This window comes from Ovis aries, chromosome 2 (genome assembly GCF_016772045.2).
Source record: "Ovis aries strain OAR_USU_Benz2616 breed Rambouillet chromosome 2, ARS-UI_Ramb_v3.0, whole genome shotgun sequence".
NCBI classification, from domain to species: Eukaryota; Metazoa; Chordata; class Mammalia; order Artiodactyla; family Bovidae; genus Ovis; species Ovis aries.
Genome location: NC_056055.1, coordinates 106453641 through 106474643, shown reverse-complemented (window position 1 = coordinate 106474643; position 21003 = coordinate 106453641). Strand labels below are relative to the sequence as shown.

The 21003-nt window shown below is 38.1% G+C and overlaps 1 long non-coding RNA gene across 1 annotated transcript; it reads left to right on the top strand.

Moving 5' to 3' along the window:
* The first annotated feature begins 936 nt into the window (after positions 1-936).
* Positions 937-20723, top strand: LOC121818544 (uncharacterized). The gene is made up of 2 exons (XR_009599567.1): positions 937-1297; positions 14350-20723. It is a non-coding gene; the product is annotated as an uncharacterized LOC121818544 (long non-coding RNA).
* The last annotated feature ends 280 nt before the right edge of the window (positions 20724-21003 follow it).

The window sequence follows — 21003 nt, the reverse complement described above, 5'->3', positions numbered from 1 at the left end:
AGGGATCAACCCAGGGATCGAACCCAGGTCTCCATCACTGAAGGCAGATTCTTTACTATCTGAATCACCAGGGAGATCCTGGGATGCTACTGAAATAAAACACCCACAGTCCCTCAGTTGAAACTGGTTCTTTCTCTTCCTTTCTGAGCCCTCTTCAAAATGACCAAAACAAACAGTACCCCTTCACCTCACAGGGTAACAAGTTATCTTGGTCTCAATTCCTACATCCCTTCTTGCTCTGAGTTGGTTAGGATCACACTTCCTTGGGTTCATGAACTACATTTAGGTCGCAAGAAAACAGAGAGACAGGCTGTTGCAAATCAAAAGAAGCAGACACTTGGGCGTTTCAGGTGACCAAAGCATTTCAGAATGGTTCATTGTTTGCACGGCATCAGTAAGTGAATTCTCCTTCCTGCTCCCATTGGCAGAAATGGTTCAGCTTTAGTGAGCCATTCAGATCTTGGCTACATTACTGGGACTCTTATCTTTCTTGAAAAGACATGGACATGATCCTGAAAATAGATATATGAATGAATAAATAAATAACAATGCTAAGATTTTCTGTCTTCAAAATGTTAAATATTCAACAAAGTAATCCATAAGGAAAAGTATAATGCTGTTACGATTTTTCAAAAAAAAAAAAAAAAAGAAATAGACTAGGATGGAGAGAGTGATATTATAAAATCAAGAGGAGACTTTGATTTCCAAGTTGCATCTACTTATTTATCACATGAATATGAATAAATTTTCTTTTTCAATCTAAACTTGCTAAGCCACTTGTGGTTTTGTTCCAGCAACTGCTCCCCTGTGCAGGCTGTGGCTTTGCTTATAGTGAGCTCAGATGACTTTTCTGAGTCATCGTGCTTCTCTGGGCAAGCGAGGTATTTGCTGTCACTAAAGTGAGCTGAATAAACAAGATGTCACTCTGTATTTGCTGAAAATTGGTGCCTTGTCAGGAGGCAGTGGTGATGTGGGCAGTGATCTGGTGCACTCTAGAATATTAACAGAGGTTCCAGGATCTTGCAAACAAGCAGCCTGTGCTACTTTTCTTTCAAAATAATGCTATTAAATATTAACTGCATATATATTCAGTTGCTTCAGTCATGTCTGACTCTTTGTGACTCTGTATGGACTGAAGCCCACCAGGCTTCTCTGTCCATGGGATTCTCCATGCAAGAATACTGGAGTCGGTTGCCATGCCCTCCTCCAAAGGATCTTCCGAATTCAGGGATTGAACTGGTGTATCTTGCATTGCAGATGGATTCTTTACCACTGAGCCACCATGGAAGTCCAAATAGTAAGTACTTCATAATATTATTCTTTAAATATAATATTATTATAGTATAGTAATATAATATAAATATGTAAATATAAAGAATAATATTATAAAGTAGATCATTATCTTCATGAGAAATAAATAACTGTGATGCTTGAATGTACCATATGGAATTTTGTTTGTTGATGGTTAATTCTCACGTATGCTAATTGTTGACCAAAGTCTGCTATTCTTCTGTAGCTGAAGATTTCCTTAATCTCTGTTTCTTTCTCTTAGGATAACTGAGAAACTTGATTTGTATGAGTTTTTGTGAAGTTGGCTCTGTCGTTAAAAGCTAGGTCAATAGAGTTGTTGGAGTTGAAATTGTCCAGCCCTTTAACTACATTTGGGCTTGATGGATACTGAACCTGATTAGTCTCATAAGCCTCTGGGAGCCACTTTCCTCCTTTTTATATTTTGAATGGCCTACTTTTGCTTGTGGACTGTAACATGCAATCTTGCATAACAACTGCTTTTATAGCTTTTTAACTCTAGTATCCAACACAGGACTTTCTGTACATATCAGGGCTCCAGAAACATTTGATGTTATTGATAACAGTCAATGGTGATAAAGAGTATTTTAAATTTTAGGAGTAGTTTTTATTAAAAGAGTAACCGACCATGGAGAATATCATGAGAAATGCTGGGCTGGAAGAAGCACAAGCTGGAATCAAGATTGATGGGAGAAATATCAATCACCTCAGATATGCAGATGACACCACCCTTATGGCAGAAAGTGAAGAGGAATTAAAAAGGCTCTTGATGAAAGTGAAAGAGGAGAGTGAAAAAGTTGGCTTAAAGCTCAACATTCAGAAAACTAAGATCATGGCATCTGGTCCCATCACTTCATGGGAATTAGATGGGGAAACAGTGGGAACAGTGTCACACTTTATTTTTGGGGGCTCCAAAATCAGTGCAGATGGTGACTGCAGCCATGAAATTAAAAAACACTTACTCCTTGGAAGGAAAATTATGACCAACCTAGATAGCATATTGAAAAGCAGAGATATTACTCTGCCAGCAAAGGTCTGTCTAGTCAAGGCTATGGTTTTTCCAGTAGTCATGTATGGATGTGAGAGTTGGACTGTGAAGAAAGCTGAGCCCCAAAGAATTGATGTTTTTGAACTGTGGTGTTGGAGAAGACTCTTGAGAGTTCCTTGGACTGCAAGGAAATCCAACCAGTCCATCCTAAAGGAGATCAGTCCTGGGTGTTCTTTGGAAGGAATGATGCTGAAGCTGAAACTCCAATACTTTGGCCACCTCATGCAAAAAGTTGACTCATTGGAAAAGACCCTGATACTGGGAGAGATTGGGGGAAGGAGGAGAAGGGGACGACAGAGGATGAGATGACTGGATGGCATCACCGTCTTGATGAACATGAGTTTGAGTGAACTCTGGGAGTTGGTGATGGACAGCGAGGCCTGGGGTGCTATGATTCATGGAGCTGCAAATAGTCGGACACGACTGAACTGAACTGAACTGAACCAACCATGGTGATACAATCTCCTGCTCACTTGTTCCTACTTTACAAGCAGGAAATGAACTTAGAGCACAGAACCTGCTTAAGGTTTAAGATGAATATAGCTCACGCTAACAAACAGATTCGACATAAAGCTGTCACTGGAATTATCAGGCTTTTTATGTTGAATTTGACTGTGATAGCTGGCTTTGACTGCATTTCTCGTATGTAAAGCGGTTCATGTTTATTAACTCAGCCTCATAGCAATTCAAAGAGAGACATGAATTACTACTTATATTTCAAAGATGACAAATGCAGAAATCAAAGTTTTAGTTGCTGGGGCTCCAAGGTCCTGTTGCTGAGGGCTCCTCCAGGATTTAAGCCATGGAAGCCATTGTAAGGACCCACTTTCATCTGATGTGTTATATAGTTTTTCATTAAAGTTAGGTTTGAATTCAGTGAGTGAGGTTAAGATTATATATATGGATCTGTTTCTCATCTTAAATAATTTTCTGTGTATTTCTAGCCAATAATATTTCATGTTATTGAGCTTTCATTTTCATTTTTATCAAATTATCTCTTTAAAATTTTTCTGTATTAGTTTCACCAAAGGATTGTGGTTGGGAGTCCTCATACAATGTATTTAACTATAAAGCAAAAGAAAAATCCTATGTTATGTACTGATTTTTGACAAAAGTACAGAAGTAATTCCATGGAGGAAGCACAGTCTTCAGCAAGTGGTGCTGGAGCAATTGAACATACTAAAACGTGAAGCTCACCCAGAACCTCATGTCTTATTCATAAGTGAACTCAAAATGGATCAGAGATTTAAATATACAATGTAAGACTATAAAACATTTGAAACAAAAACAGAGGGGAATATCTTTAGGAGGTAGACCTGGGTAGAACTCTTGGACATGACATCAAAAGTATGATAAAAGTGACATAAAATTTTTTTGCTAAACTAGACTTCATCAAAATAAAAACCTTATATATATATTTATGTATCACCCTTTTGATGTTTTACATATATATATATGTGTGTGTGTGTGTATATATGTATAAAAATCACTTTAATATACACTTCAAATAACACAACATTGTAAATCAACTATATTTCAATAAAAAAATAAAATCTTTTGCTCCATGAAAGTTCCTGTTAATAATAGAATAAAAAGACAAGCTATATCCTGGTAGACAGTGTTTTCAAACTGCTTATCTGACAAAAAAGTTATATTTAGAATATAGAGAACTGTCAAAAATCAGCAGCAAAAAAAGAAAAATGGAAAATGGGCAAAAGGTACAAGCAAGTATTTCCCAAAGAGAAGAGGTAGACAGCATGTAAGCACATGAAAAGAAATTTAGCATCTTTAGCCATTAGGGAAATAAACCTGAAAGCTGCAACAAGACATCACTATATATGTGTCAGTATGTACAATAAGAAACAGTAATAAGACCAAATGCTATCAAGGATGCTGAGAACCTAAATTTCTCACACAATTATAATGTGAGTCTAAAAAGGTACAACTACTCTGGAAAGAATTTGGCACTTTTTCCATGGGAGTCTATATGCTATTTTTGTTAGTTTCATGTGAATCTCTGTTTTATAATAAGAAGTTAAAGAAATCACATGTCCAACATGGTAAGATGGGAATGGGCCATCACTCCATTCATGATCTTATTGTAATGATAGAAATGGTATTATCAATAATAAGGTACATATAATAGGCATGCACAGTTTATTTGAAAAATTTTTTATATCTAGTTGTTTCAGATTAAAATATCTAAAACATTCTAGCCATTTAAGAGAGAGAATCCTTTTAAAGTTCTAGTCATGGTTTGCTGCACCACAGGTTTTATTTGGAAAAATTCAGAGGCACCACTGGATGGCAGTAGAGGTTTGCTTTTTTGTTTACCTGGCATATGCGGAGGAGAGAGGGGCAGGGGAAGGCTGAGAAAATAAGGGACACATTTGGTTCTGCTTTCAGAACCAAATAAAAAAATAAATACATATTTGCAATGATAAACATTATTTGTAATTAGCAAGGTTTAAGCTGCAAATGCTATCATTAAAAAATAATCAGTATGGTGTAAGTTAAATAAACTTGCAAAAAATAACAAACTGAAAGATCACAGGCAGAGTAAACTTTGTAAAATAAATCTTGAGATAACAGTCTGGATGAAAATGAGCAACTTCAGAGAAAAAAAATTTGGCATTGAGCTCTGTGATGGCAAGTGAGATTTTATGGTTCAAGATCTTAATATCTTTCAGAAATTTTAAGCTATTCTTTTATTTCTGCCTCCTCTCACTAATGATTATACAAAGTTCAGCTGCTGCTTGTCATTTCTTTTTAATTTAACTTAATTTATTTTTAAATTTTGTATTGGAGTATAGCTGATTTACAATGTTGTATTAATTGCAGGTATACAGCAAACTTATCCAATTATGAAAAAGAAAAAATGAAGTGAAAGTGTTAGTCCCTCAGTAGTGTCTGACTCTGTGATCCTATAGACTGGAGCCTGCCAGGCTCCTCTCTGTCCATGAAATTTTCCAGGCTAGAATGCTAGAGTGGGTAGTCATTCCATTCTCCAGGAAATCTTCCTGACCCAAAGACTGAACCCAGGTCTCTTGCATTGCAGGCAGATTCTTTACCATCTAAGCCACTATATCTATTCTTATTCAGATTTTTCCCCCATTTAGGTTATTATAGAATACTGAGTAGAGTTCCCTGTGCTATACAGTAGGTCTTTGCTTATTATCTATTTTATATATAGTAATGTATATATATTAATCCCAGACTCTTAATTTATCCTCCATCTCCACTCCATCATTTCATAACTGGGAAAAAGTCTTCCTCTTTTAGATTACAGATTAAAGCCATATGAAGCAGAGGAAAAAAATTCTGCTGTTTTTGTGTTATCACATTTCAAAATACTCAGTATCTTTTCATCTTGAAAAATCTCTATATCACTTGCTGGATTTTCTGTGAAATTTATTTGCTAGGGACAAATTGAAGCATTGTCTTAATATTAAGGTTCAAGAGATGGGGGTTGCAATGGGGAAGTGAGGAAGTGGAGGTTGACAGGCCCATGAGGGTTCCATCCTAGTCTTTAATGAAAGGCTTTCTAGGTTAAAAAGAGAGAGAAAGAGATCCTATGCTTTTCTTCCTAGAGGTTAATTAATAAGGTTAACCCATTCATGCTTCTCACTCTAACTATATTCTGTCATCAGGAATATTTCTGAGGCATTTATTTGCATATGTTACTATTCCTCTGTGTCATCCTAATGTCAGACAAAATGAAACAATGAGTATTATGTTTGGGCCTTCTCTGTGTAGGAGAGACACATTGAAAATCTCAGTGGAAAATTCACAGAATTGTTGAAGCAAATTTCCACATGAGTCAGGCATCAGAACAATTTTTACAGAAAAATGGTCCACCTTTCAGTCTGCCTTCTACAATGCCATCTAAACCTTATGGACGCTAGATGTTGAAAGAGGATGAAATTACCATAATGAGACTTCAATGGTGAGGCTGGGATGGTAACACAGAACAGCACCATCCTGGAGTTTGAGGATGAAAGTGCAAGGAAAGAAAGAGCTGGCACTGGGACTTCTGTGGTGGTCCAGTAGTTAAGAATCAGCCTACTAATGCAGGGGATCAGGGTTTGATCCCTGGTCAGGAACTAAGATCCCACATGCCTTGGAGCAACTAAGCCCACATACTGACAACTAGAGAAGCCTGTGCACCACAAGGAAGACTCAGCATAGCCATATTAAAAAAAAAAAAAAAAAGTGGGTGGGGCTGGCATTTTTCCCACCCCAGAGCAGGTGATCAGTAAATCCTATTGGCTGCGAACCTGGTTGAGATAAGAAGATGCTAATTCATGGTACTTTCTTGGCACAACAGACTTTAAAAATAAACAAGTATTCTTAATGCTTTAGTAGAGAGAAATATCAGAGAAGCAATGGCATCCCACTCCAGTACTCTTGCCTGCAAAATCCCATGGATGGAGGAGCTTGGTAGGCTGCAGACCATGGGGTCGCTAGGAGTCGGACAAGACTGAGTGACTTCACTTTCACTTTTCACTTTCATGCATTGGAGAAGGAAATGGCAACCCACTCCAGTATTCTTGCCTGGACAATCCCAGGGATGAGGGAGCCTGGTGGGCTGCTGTCTATGGGGTCACACAGAGTCGGACACAACTGAAGCGACTTAGCAGTAGCAGCAGAGAGAAATATCTGATATTCTCTCATTTACTTTATCCACATCAGCAAACCTTAAGAAATCTGATTTTCATGACATAATAATACTTCTGTATATCCATCTTTGGTATAAATAGGAAAACAAGCTTTTCAAGGAATGTGGGTGTCTTTGTCTATTTTTTTTTACTGTTATCTCAAATTTAAATTTTTATTTCATATTGAACAATTAATAATGTGATAGTTTCAGGTGGACAGCAAAGGGACTCAACCGTACATATGCATGTATCCATTCCCCTCCAAACTCCCCTCACATCCAGGCTGCCACATAACACTGAGCAGAGTTCTATGTGCTGTACAATAGGTCCTTATTGGTTATCCGCTTTAAGTATAGCACTGTGTACATGTCCATCCCAAACTCCCTAACTCTTTCCCCCAGCATGTAAGGTCTATTTTTTACCAGAAGAATAAGGTTGTTTATTTTCTCTGTATTTCTATAAGTGAGTAATAAAGATAGTTAATTCTTCTATACTATAATTTTGCTATAATTGATAATGAGATGAAGCAATTAAAATATTTTTCACAACTGCGATATTTGTCAGGAAGCATTTAACAGGAGGCTTCCTGTGTGCTGTTTTGGATCTGTCGGGAATTCTCTGTTCCTTATTAATTCGTGAATATTCAGGAATTAAGAGTAGAGGCAAGCCTCTTCCCCTCTCCCGGGGGCTTAGGAATCCAGGCATTTCCTTCCTTAGTTTTTCTATATGGTGATAAGTACCCTCTTCCTTTTTATGAACCATATGGTAAAAGTGATTATTTACAACCCTCTCTCTTTCATATGGATGACCTCATGTTTCCTTGTAAGTTTTGATTTTATCTCTGCTGAAAATAGCTATCTTGTAAGACAGTATAAATACCTACACAATGTTGGATAAAACACCTTTGCTCCATCAGAGCTTTGGTCCCCGTGTCTTGCTTTCTCTCTCTCTCTTTCAGGCTGATCCCCTGGAGCACAGAGGCTCTCTGAGTTCACTTTCCTGCCTTGGCTTCTAAGACCCTCTGGAGAAGGCGCTCTGCACCTTCACCCCATCGAGAGGGCGCATGTGGCCTCCGTGAACAGAGCAAGCCCTGTGCCAGGTGCTTTATTGGCTTTCTGTGTAAACCAAGGAATATCATCATCTTTCTCTCTCCTTTACTTTCTAATCGGTTGACTCCGGACCACCAGGTTCCGGTCCATTAAAGGACCTCAACGAATATTTATCAGTTTTTTACTTTTGCTTTAGCTTTGATAACAAACAGGATCTTAGACTCTCAAATTAGACAGTTTCCTTTTTTTAATATAAATTTATTTATTTTAATTGGAGGTTAATTACTTTACAATATTGTATTGGTTTTGCCATACATCAACATGTATCCGCCACAGGTATACACGTGTTCTCCATCCTGAACCCCCCTCCCTCCTCCCTCCCCGTACCATCCCTCTGTGTCATCTCAGTGCACCAGCCCCAAGCATCCAGTATCATGCATTGAACCTGGACTGGCAATTCATTTCATATATGATATTATAAATGTTTCAATGCCATTTTCCCAAATCATCCTGCCCTCTCCCTCTCCCACAGAGTCCAAAAGACTGTTCGATACATCTGTGTCTCTTTTGCTGTCTCACATACAGGGTTATCATTACCATCTTTGTAAATTCCATATATGTGCGTTAGTGTACTGTATTGGTATTTTTCTTTCTGGCTTACTTCACTCTTTATAATAGGCTCCAGTTTCATCCACCTCATTAGAACTGATTCAAATGTATTCTTTTTAATGGCTGAGTAATACTCCATTGTGTATATGTACCACAGCTTTCTTATCCATTCGTCTGTTGATGGACATCTAGGTTGCTTCCATGTCCTGGCTATTATAAACAGTGCTGCGATGAACATTGGGGTATATGTGTCTCTTTCAATTCTGGTTTCCTCCATGTGTATGCCCAGCAGTGGGATTGCTGGGTCATAAGGTAGTTCTATTTCTAGTTTTTTAAGGAATCTCCATACTGTTCTCCATAGTGGCTGTACTAGTTTGCATTCCCACCAACAGTGTAAGAAGGTTCCCTTTTCTCCACACCCTCCCCAGCATCTATTGCTTGTAGACTTTTGGATCACAGCCATTCTGTTGTGAAATGGTACCTCATTGTGGTTTTGATTTGCATTTCTCTGATAATGAGTGATGTTGAGCATCTTTTCATGTGTTTGTTAGCCATCTGTATGACTTCTTTGAAGAAATGTCTATTTAGTTCTTTGGTCCATTTTTTGATTGGGTCATTTATTTTTCTGGAATTGAGCTGTAGGAGTTGCTTGTATATTTTCGAGATTAGTTGTTTGTCAGTTGCTTCATTTGCTATTATTTTCTGTGATTCTGAAGGCTGCCTTTTCACCTTGCTTATAGTTTCCTTTGTTGTGCAGAAGCTTTTAAGTTTAATTAGGTCACATTTATTTATTTTTGCTTTCATTTCCAGTATTCTGGGAGGTGGATCATACAGGGTCCTGCTGTGATGTATGTCAGAGAGTGTTTGCCTATGTTTTCCTCTAGGAGTTTTATAGTTTCTGGTCTTACGTTTAGATCTTTAAGCCATTTTGAGTTTATTTTTGTGTATGGTGTTAGAAAGTGTTCTAGTTTCATTCTTTTACAAGTGGTTGACCAGTTTTCCCAGCACCACTTGTTAAAGAGATTGTCTTTAATCCATTGTGTATTCTTGCATCCTTTGTCAAAGATAAGGTGTCCATAGGTGCGTGGATTTATCTCTGGGCTTTCTATTTTGTTCCATTGATCTATATTTCTGTCTTTGTGCCAGTACCATACTGTCTTGATGACTGCGGCTTTGTAGTAGAGCCTGAGGTCAGGCAGGTTGATTCCTCCAGTTCCATTCTTATTTCTCAAGATTGCTTTGGCTATTCGCGGTTTTTTTGTATTTTCATACAAATTGTGAAATTATTTTTCTAGCTCTGTGAAAAATACTGTCGTTAGCTTGATAGGGATTGCATTGAATCTATAGATTGCTTTGGGTAGTATACTCATTTTCACTATATTGATTCTTCCGATCCATGAACATGGTATATTTCTCCATCTATTAGTGTCCTCTTTGATTTCTTTCACCAGTGTTTTATAGTTTTCTATATATAGGTCTTTAGTTTCTTTAGGTAGATATATTCCTAAGTATTTTATTCTTTTCATTGCAACAGTGAATGGAATTTTTTCCATAATTTCTGTGTGTTGATTTTATATCCTGCAACTTTACTATATTCATTGATTAGCTCTAGTAATTTTCTGGTGGAGTCTTTAGGGTTTTCTATGTAGAGGATCACGTCATCTGCAAACAGTGAGAGTTTTACTTCTTCTTTTCCAATTTGGATTCCTTTTATTTCTTTTCCTGGTCTGATTGCTGTGGCCAAAACTTCCAAAACTATGTTGAATAGTAGTGGTGAGAGTGGACACCCTTGTCTTGTTCCTGACTTTAGGGGAAAAGCTTTCAACTTTTCACCACTGAGGATAATGTTGGCTGTGGGTTTGTCATATATAGCTTTTATTATGTTGAGGTATGTTCCTTCTATTCCTGCTTTCTGGAGAATTTTATAAATTCTCTGGGGCTTCTGAGGCTAACGCAGAGAGATCAATAATTAAAAGTGAGTCCCTCAAATCCTCTCGGCTCTATACTTTTGATCTTGTCTTCCCTCAGTTTCATTTTTCTCTAAAACCTGGCATAGGCGCAGGCACCTGATAATCTTGCATAACATGTATTTTTGTCTCTTCACTCTACTGTCTTCAATCCTTTCAACACCTCCGTTTTTCTGTTTTTTCTTTGCTGATGATGTTTCTCCTTGAAAAATCTATCCTTGATCCAAATGAGTCTTTTGGAGAATATATGTAATATAGATAGCTACAGACAGGCATTCAGAGAATATGGCTCTGGACCTCAAAATCCAGGTGTTATGTTTTAAGATGAATATATATCAAAATTGTCCTGTCAGGTTAAATACCATCATATTCTGATAAAGCTTTGACCTTACCTATTTTGTTTCTTGAAGTTGGTCTCTAGAACCTCCTAGAAACAGTTTTTAAGAGGCTTATTTCTAGTACTTTCAGGAAAAGCACCAGGGGAACAGATGAATATTTTACTGTGAGAGTTAATTTGATTCCTGTGCTCAGTATTGGCACCCAATAATTCACATTCCTGAAAAATTGCCTGAATCTTTGTAGGAAAGAAATTGTCCACTAAGTCATAAAGAAGAGACCTTTTGGAATAAATCTCACTGAAATTTTTAATACTTCATGCTTTAAAATAGTAATAAATAAGTCAGAGAGTTTCCTCCAAGCTTGCCCACAGCTGACCTGATTGGCATCCCTTGTCCTTTACATGGAAACTTTTTTTAAATGCTCAGATCTCGTCTTAAGCAGCATTACATGCAACCTCATCTCTGCCTTCTTAGCAAGGTAGCAAGAGGCAGTTACTCCATTTTCATTAGTGCCAAGGTTAAAGCAGAGAGTGAGAAGATGCTGGGGAAGATGGTTTCCAACACTTGAGAAGCATTTGGCTGTACCTATGAAAATACAGTTTACTTCTGTGAGCAGGCAATTAATCTATGCTATGAAATTCACAACTGAGTGGAAATCAGGGCAGGTAGGAAAAAAAAGAAAGATCCAAAATTGTTTTAACACCTTGTATGTGATGGGTGTTGTGCTAAGCACTATAAAACTGCTTTTTATCATCAAATCTTTACAGCCCTAGGATGAAAATTTCTTTTTACATACAAGGAAACTAGAATTTAGAGAGGTGAGATGACTTTTGATCACATAGCTTGAAAAAGGTAGAACATGCTTCTTACTGTTTTTTAAGATTTTTTTTTTTAATTTTAATTTTTTTTTAACACCAAAAACATTTTGTGTTGGAGTATAGCTGATTTAAAATGTTATGATAGTTTTAAGTATGATTGTTTAAGACAGCAAAGGGAATCAGTCATACATACACACATATCCATTCTCCCCCAAACTCCCCTCCCATCCTGGCTGCCACATAACATTAAGCAGAGTTCCCTGTGTTATACAGTAGGGCCTCATTGGTTATCCATTTTAAATATAGCAGTGTGTACACATCGATCCCAAACTCCCTAACTGTCCCTTCCCTCCAACCTTCCCCCTTGGCAAAAATGTCTATAAGTTCGCAGATCATGGTTTTAAGCCCTGATTTGTCTACCTCAAGACCTAGTCCTTTTTAGCACACTTGTGCACTGTTGGTGGCAGTGTAAATGGGTATAGCCATTATGGGAAGCAGTGTGGAAATATTTCAGAAAGCCAAAAATGGAACTAACCATGTAATCCAGCAGTCCTTCTTTGGAATACATACCCAGAGGAAATTAAAGAAGTGTCTCAAAGCAGTATCTGCACTTCCAAGGTCACTGTAGCATTATTCACAACACTCAGTATATGAAAATAACTTTGATATCTGTTAACAGATGAATGAATAAATATAGTGTGATGTGAGAAAAGATATCTGAAGTACTTAGCATAGAACTCATCATGAAGCAAATTACTGCCTTTTCCGTGGTGCACTTTTTTGAGGGATTTGTTGCTGTTGCTATTCAGTCACTAAGTCATATTTGAGTCTTTGTGACCCCGTGGGCTGCAGCACACCAGGCTTCCCTGTCCCCCACTATCTCCCAGACTTTGTTCAAATTCATGTCCATTGAGTTGGTGATGCCATCTAACTATTTCGTCCTCTGCCACTCCTCCTTTTGCCTTCAGTATTTACTAACATCAGGCTCTTTTCCAATGAGTCAGCCCTCCGCATTGGGTGGCCAAAGAATTGGAGCTTCAGCTTCAGCATCAGTCTTTCCAATGAATATTCAGGGTTGTAGGATTGACTGGTTTGATCTCCTTGCTGTCCAAGGGACTCTAAAGAGTCTTCACAAGAACCACAGTTTGAAAGCATCAGTTCTTTAGTGCTCTTCCTTTTTTATGGTCTAGCTCTCACATCCATACATGACTACTGGAAAAACCATGGCTTTGAATCTATAGACCTTTGTCGGCAAAGCGATGTCTCTGCAAAACCCAGCTGAGCAAATTTGAAGATCTAATTAGCTTTATTTAATGATTCGTGAACCCGGGATCATCCCATTTAGCAGGCAGAAAGGGGTTCTGAGGAGCTGTCAAAATGGCAGGGTTTTCTAGGCAGAAAGGGGTGGGAAAGGAAAGTTTCTAACAAAGAGTGGGTTGTTTCCAGCAAGGTCAAATTTTGGGAGATGGGTGGGGTTCTATCCTGCAGGTGACCTCATTAGTACTGATCAGGTAATTCCAGATTAACTGGTTAAAGGTCACATTTCTGGGAGAGGTGGAAACTGTAATTAGGTTAGATATTAAATCTTGATTTGCTGTTATGTGAAGCAAGTGACCCCATTCTGGGCTTCTCTTTCCTTTTTTTAAAAAACAATTCTCCCCTTTTGATTAGACACTCAGCTTCATTGAAAAATGTAATCAAATTGCAAGGCATGAGGGCCGTTTCCAGCTCCCATTCTGAAGTTCTTGCAGTTTTTGTTGATCCTTGTGTGATAGTCATTGGTCATAATGTTTTTGTGACCTTAATTTCTCTGAAATTCACATGCCACGACTTTAGGTTCACAATATTTAAGTCAGTGTTTCTCTTTGTCCCTTTTTTTGATGTTTCAGTCTCAGGAAGATGATGTGCTTGGTGGTAAGTGGCTGTGGACAGGCATTGAAAACCTTTGAGAGTACAGAGCATGCCAGGGAGACTCTGTAACTACTATACACAGGGTAATTCCCAATGTCTGGGGTTCATGTCAGAACTGTAGTCTCCAAGACCCAAATCAGTCAAAATCAAATAAATCAAAGAAAGACTCCATTGATGGAGCCACCTTGTTAAGCCCAGTGCTTATTCAGTGATCTTATGTGACAAAGTTTCTACTTCCCTAGAGGTGTTAATCTGGGTGAAGCAGATAGCCTTGGCCAGTGAAGTAGGACCTTACCAGAGGAAGTGAGTGCTGAATCACGAATGGCTCCTGGGAATCTGTGTTTGAATCAGGGTGAAAAAAGTGACAGCCATGGATGCCAGTCTAATTTTAAGTGTCTGTAGACAACACAAGAAGTTGTGTTCATGTTCTCATGTTGTCTCATGTTGTCTCATGTTCCTTTTCTTTTTTACAGAGCCTGGAAGCAAAGTTCACTAATTTTGGGAATCTGTGTTTGAATCAGGGTGAAAAAAGTGACAGCCATGGATGCCAGTCTAATTTTAAGTGTCTGTAGACAACACAAGAAGTTGTGTTCATGTTCTCATGTTGTCTCATGTTGTCTCATGTTCCTTTTCTTTTTTACAGAGCCTGGAAGCAAAGTTCACTAATTTTGGGGTGTTAGCCAGAGACAGGAAAACAGACCAAACAGAAAAATGAGGAACAAGAAAAGGATTCATACCCACAAGGTCCTGCTTGGTTTCAATCCCCCCTTTTCTTCGATACTCATCAGTCATGAGAAGAATAAGTGTTGGATGAGAAGGGGGACAATGGGTAGAGAATTTAATCATAAACTCAGGAGAGGAGCTCAGTTTTAGGGGGACTCAGTTTCACAATGGATCTGGATTTGGAAAGGAGGGAACAATGGAAAATTTAATTTTCTGTCTGGACTGGGTGCTGCAGGCAGACAGACACCTGAAGGAGGACAGAGGGGAGCAGTAAAAGTTATGTTACTCAGTCTTTTGATTTAGGCACCACAGTCTTTAATTTTTCACTAACTTTTTGCAACATTTTTTAAATTGGTACATAGTCGCCTTACAATGTGTTAGTTTCTGCTGTACAACAAAAAGAATCAGCTATATGTATACATGTATCCCCTCCTTCTTGGACCCCCTAGATTATTAGCCATACAAAGGAACAAATTTTGATCATTCATAGATGAACCTAGAGACTGTCATACAAAGTGATGTAAGTCAGAAAGTGAAAAGCAAATACCACATATTAATGCATATAAATGGTACAGCTGAACCTATTTGCAGGGCAGGAATAGAAACACAGACATAGAGAATGGATTTCCGGACACGGGGCAAGGAAGGGAGGTACAATGAATTGGGAGATTGGGGTTGCCATTTATACATTACCATGTGCGACAAATCTTTACATGAAGCTATTTTGCAGTTTTTAAGTCTTTGGAAGCTTCTGCATGCCAATTAAAATAGGTATTTCAGTATGTTTGATTTGGGAGTCCTTGCTTTTGAGTTCACTTCTTACGTAAATAGTCTTGTCCAATTGGAATGTTTCTCATAATGGCCTGGGTTGTTTTTAGAAAGATTTTGTCATCTTTGTAGATATCTACAGTTTCTGGGACCACAGTTCTTAGACATAATGTAAACAGGTGTGTCAGAAGGTGGTATGCTTCACTTTTTAGGATGTAAGGTTCTACGCACAACAAAACAAAAGTATGCACCTTAGCACACCAGCAGTTACCAGGAGACGTTACTGCAGATTGTCCAAGAGAAGGTCCTGTATGCACCATCCACAGGATCACGGGACTAGGGAAAGGGCTGAGCCAGAAATTAGGACTGAAGACTGGTCTGGGTTTCCGAAAGAACTGGAGACCAGAAAGTCAATGAGATAGGGAGCCCAACACAAAGAGGTCATCCTAGGTATCCAGTGCGAAGGTCTGATGAGAATTCTTGTAAAATTAAAAATATATTTCCATGAGTTCAGAAGTCCTGTGAATCTGATGGAAATCAATTGAAACAGTTGACTCAATTCTTGAAGCAATTTGGTTTACATTGTTTGCTCTGATAATAAGCTCAAGGGAGCCATCAGTTTTACAACAGAGGATTCAATTTACATCCTATTTTTTAATCTGCACTAAAATACTAGAATTTCAATCTCTTAACGTGAAGCTTGGGTTTCCTGAATGACTCAACAGTGAAGCATCCACCTGCAATGCAGGAGATGCAGGAGACTCAAATTCCATCCCTGGGTCTGAAAGATCCCCTGCAGGAGGAAATGGCAACTCACTCCAGTATTCTTCCCTGGAAAATCCTACAGACAGAAGAGTCTGGCAGGCTACAGTTCATGGGGTTGCAAAAGAGTTGGACATGATTGAGTGACTAAGCACAGCACACGAAGTGAAACTTGTTAATTAATGCTTATTTTTCGAGATAGCATAATCAGACATGTGGATGACTTTCCTTTCCTAGCCCAAGACATAATACAGCTAAAAACTTGAGCTTCCCTCAAAGATGTGATTCTTGGATTGATTGTTCTGTGTCTGATAGCCCAATCATTTATCATAAAAGTACTGATTTAATCACTTTACCAAGAGATCAGAAGTACATAAACAAGTTCCGTAAGGTCTTCCAACATAAGTAGGACTTTGTTTCATATTGCTTTGAAGCATAAAGTTTTTTATTTGTTTTTTTAAACCTTTAATACTAGAAAGATAAGGAAGCCCATTTGCTAACTTGAGTAAAGGAACGTTTTTGGTGGGCTGAGGAAGTCTGAGGAAGGAAGTTTCTGAGCCCATGTTAGTTTATTGGTTGATTTATGTGTTGGCATTTACTTTTTTTCTGAGAAGCCAATTTGCAGTTTTTGTATTTTTAATTTTTATTCTTTCAATTTTATTATTATTATTTTGGCCACTACATATGGCATCAGTTTAGTTCAGTTCAGTTCAGTCACTCAGTCATGTCCGACTCTTTGTGACCCCATGAATCGCAGCACGCCAGGCCTCCCTGTCCATCACCATCTCCCGGAGTTCACTCAGACTCACGTCCATCGAGTCCATGATGCCATCCAGCCATCTCATCCTCTGTCATCCCCTTCTCCTCCTGCCCCCAATCCCTCCCTGCATCAGAGTCTTTTCCAATGAGTCAACTCTTCGCATGAGGTGGCCAGAGTACTGGAGTTTCAGCTTTAGCATCATTCCTTCCAAAGAAATCCTAGGGCTGACCTCCTTCAGAATGGACTGGTTGGATCTCCTTGCAGTCCAAGGGACTCTCAAGAGTCTTCTCCAACACCACAGTTCAAAAGCATCAATTCTTCCATGCTCAGCTTTCTTCACAGTCCAACTCTCACATCCATACATGACTACTGGAAAAACCATAGCCTTAACTAGACGGACCTTTGTTGGCAAAGCAATGTCTCTGCTTTTAAATATGCTATCTAGGTTGGTCATAACTTTTCTTCCAAGGAGTAAGCGTCTTTTAATTTCATGGCTGCAGTCACCATCTGCAGTGATTTTGGAGCCCCCCAGTATAAAGTCTGACACTGTTTCCACTGTATAAAGGATCTTAATTCCCTAACTTGGGATCAAACCTGTGTCCCTTGCAGTGGAAGGTGAATTCTTAACCACAGGACCACTTAGGGAAGTTCCAGCATTTACTTTTGATTGTGTGGATGTTAAGTTTCCTTTTTCTTTATAGCTATATTTTGTTTATGGCAAAGCATAAGGGCCATGCTGAAGAACATTCTTTTTCAGTTCCTATGTAATCTACCTGGATGCTATGCCATCGCACCATAAAAGGAGATATCCTTTCACTATCCTACATTGTACATACTATCCTTATCCCCACTTTTCAGATGAGCAAACCATATTCTAGTGGTAATTACCATGTGAACCTGTGATTAAATGTTTTCCCTGATAGAGGGTGCATAAGCCAAACATTTAAATATATCCAAGGAAGGTTCATATAATTTAATTAATTGTTTTTTACCCAGTCTGAAGAGGATAGTAAGATAACCTGATATGGGGAGGAATATTTTATTTTTCCATATTTTATTATCTTATGTAAGAGACTATCTTGCATGAGATATTAGATATCTTTAGATATCAAGGACAGAACATTTTGTCCTAATTAGTGTGGCACTGAAAAATCTCTTAAAGAACCCCATTCTGATTTAATTTAAACCCTGAATATGGAATGTGATTTTTTTCCTTTTTATTTTGATACACTTAAATTTTTTTTAAATCTTTGATTATCTTACTTAAAGGTAACTTACTTGCTATCTGTGTAAACCTGGGTGGGCTACTTACAGGCTTTGAGCCTTAATTTCCTCATCTATAAAACTGGGGAAAATAATAATGTATACTTCTCACGATTGTTTTAATAAGTAATGGATTAATTTTCAAAAAGTAACTACACTGAGACTTGGAACCTAGTGAAGGCTAAGGGTTTACTAAAAATTAAAGTGGAATAATATATGTTCAGAGAAATAAACCTATTTTTTTCCTAGATAATGTCTAATGGACATTCTTATATTAGGAGAAATCAAAATATAAAATAATGGCCCCTGAGTAGAAAAATTAGCATTTCCTTTTTCTGAAGTACTTTCAAGGGTTGATGTGTGCTCTACACTTGGCTTCCCTGGTGATTCAGTGGTAAAGAATCTGCCTGTCAATGCAGGAGATTTGAGTTCAATCCCTGGGTTGGGAAGATCTGCCCCTTGCAGAGAAGGAAATGGCAATCCACTCCAGTGCGTTGCCTCAAAAATTCCATGGACAGAGGAGCCTGGTGAGCTATAGTCCATGGGATTGCAATGAGCTGGACACAACTTAGCAACTAAACAACAACAACTAAGGCTCCTAGTTCATTCTCTCTGGTCTGTAGATGAAGTACCACTTATTCAAGGGTGGGAGGGATATCTTACTCATTTTTACTGTTAAGCACAACAAAAAGTCTTCCAGAACGTTGGTGTCCATGAGATATTGGATGAATTAATGAACATTTAATGTTTTGTTTTGTTTTTTTGGTAATTTTCCTGGAATTCCCAGCTTAGTCAAACGCTCCCTCTTCCAGACATGCCTTGTTAGTCCGGGTCCTTATGACTGTGTCAATCGACCACAAAGTTGCTGTGGTGGGAAAGTTCTGACACAACCAGGGGTGCCTGGAAGAGGCAGAATTTGTACAGAAGCTGAGGCTGATAACTTCCAGAAACCGTACTGTCAAGTTCAGTATCCTCCTGTTAAATACTTTAAAACAGGTTTTGAAAAGATGGCCAGATTTAGTGTCCTTTGATTTGCATCACTGTGGGGAAGCATATAGTCAGAGTATCTCATGCAAAAATAAAAAAAAATTTTTTGATCATGCCTGAAATTTTAAACCATGCTGTCTGATGAAGAGAATAGTTTTTAGAAAAGATAGCTTTAGGGAAACTCAATACCTTAAAAAAATTGTTTAGCAAAATGTTTATCAAACAATCAGGAAAATAAATAATCTCTTGTCTGTATTTAAACTATTTTCTAGAAGTTGTAGAAATGCCTTTAAATATTATCGTTGTTGTATACATACTTATTGATGTCTTGAATTCTCATAGAGAGAGAATGTGAGTATATCAGTTTTAGTGATCATCATCATTATTGTTGAATTTAACATCTTTTTTTTTTTTTTTTTGGCAGCACTGGCTGTTCTTTGTGGCATCTGGGCTTAGTTGCCCCTCGGGATGTGGGATTTTAGTTCCCCCACCAGTGATCTATCCTGTGTCACCTGCATTGAAAGACAGATTCTTAACCACCTTGACTACCAGGGAAGTCTAAACTTAACATCTCTAATACCCTCATTTCTCTCTCCCTTCCTACAGTTCCCACCACTATCCACTTCCTTGTTGTTGTTGTTGTTCAGTCACTAAGTCCTGTCAGACTCTTTGCAACCCCATGAACTGCAGCACACCAGGCTTCCCTGTCCTTCACTATCTCCCAGACTTTGCTCAAACTCATGTCTATTGAGTTTGTGATGCCATCCAGCCATCTCATCCTCTGTTGCCCCCTTTTCCTCTTTCCCTCAGTCTTTCCTAGCATCAGGGTCTTTTGCAATGTTCTTCCAGTGGCCAAAGTACTGGAGCTTCAGCTTTAGCATCAGTCCTTCCAATGAATATCCAGGTTTGATTTCCTTTAGGATTGACTAGCTTGATCTCCTTGCTGTTCAAGGGACTCTCAAGAGTCTTCTCCAGCACCACAATTCAAAAGCATCAATTCTTCAGCACTCAGCTTCCCTCCTGAACTTGATTATCACCAGGAGGCAGGTTAAGAGCAGAGATAAAACTTCGGTTTGACATTTAGCTGTCTCAATCTGAATTGCCTAGAAACTGCTTGTGTGGGCATGCACCAAAATTTCCCCATCATTTGACTTTTCAGATTATTTTTTTTCCCTTTGTTATCTCTCAGGATGAGAGTGTTTAAGATCAGAGCAGTTAATAGAAAACAAAAAAGAGGGTTTTTTTCCTTCTTTTTTTGCACATCTGAATGGAGCATGAATAAATTTGCAACTTCATATCAAGGTTAAGAATCTATTTTAACAAAAGGTGCCAACTGAAATTGTTTTAAAGTATGGTTGAGGGAAGGGGCATGATTGATGTTTTGGGTTTCAAAAATTCATTTCAGCCAATGTGAGTGCCTGAATGCTTAGAGTCTTTTCAGAGACTATTATAGTACTGAACATAAAACCTGATTGGAAAAGAAATCAGATGCCAATAAATCAAAGGTTTTTGGCGACACTACTTTGGGAAATATCCCCAATGCTCAGCTTAGTTACTGCAAGTAATAAATCCTTTCTTCTCCAGATCTTTGACTTGGTTGTATCTATTGGCTCAAAACCCACCAAGTAACAAACCTAGTTTTCAACTGTGAACCCAGTTTTTGTATAACATAGTATTCATTTCTGTGAAAGACTAATATGTTGGTATAATTTTTTTCCTTAAAATTAATGTAATTAAATAGGATCAACCCATTACATTGTGTTGTGTGTAATCTTTGTTTTGTTATTTGTTTTATTCACGTTTGACACATACAAAGTTGAATAAATTAAAAATATACTGTAAAAAATAAAATATTTTTATTGTAATCCCTACAATATTTCTCAGAGAAGGAAATGGCAATCCACTCCGGTATTCTTGCCTGGAAAATCCCATGGACAGAGGAACCTGTCAGTCACAGTCCATGGGGTCACAAAGTAGTCAGACACAACTGAGTGACTAAACAACTGGGTTTATATCTAGAGATTTTACCACCAT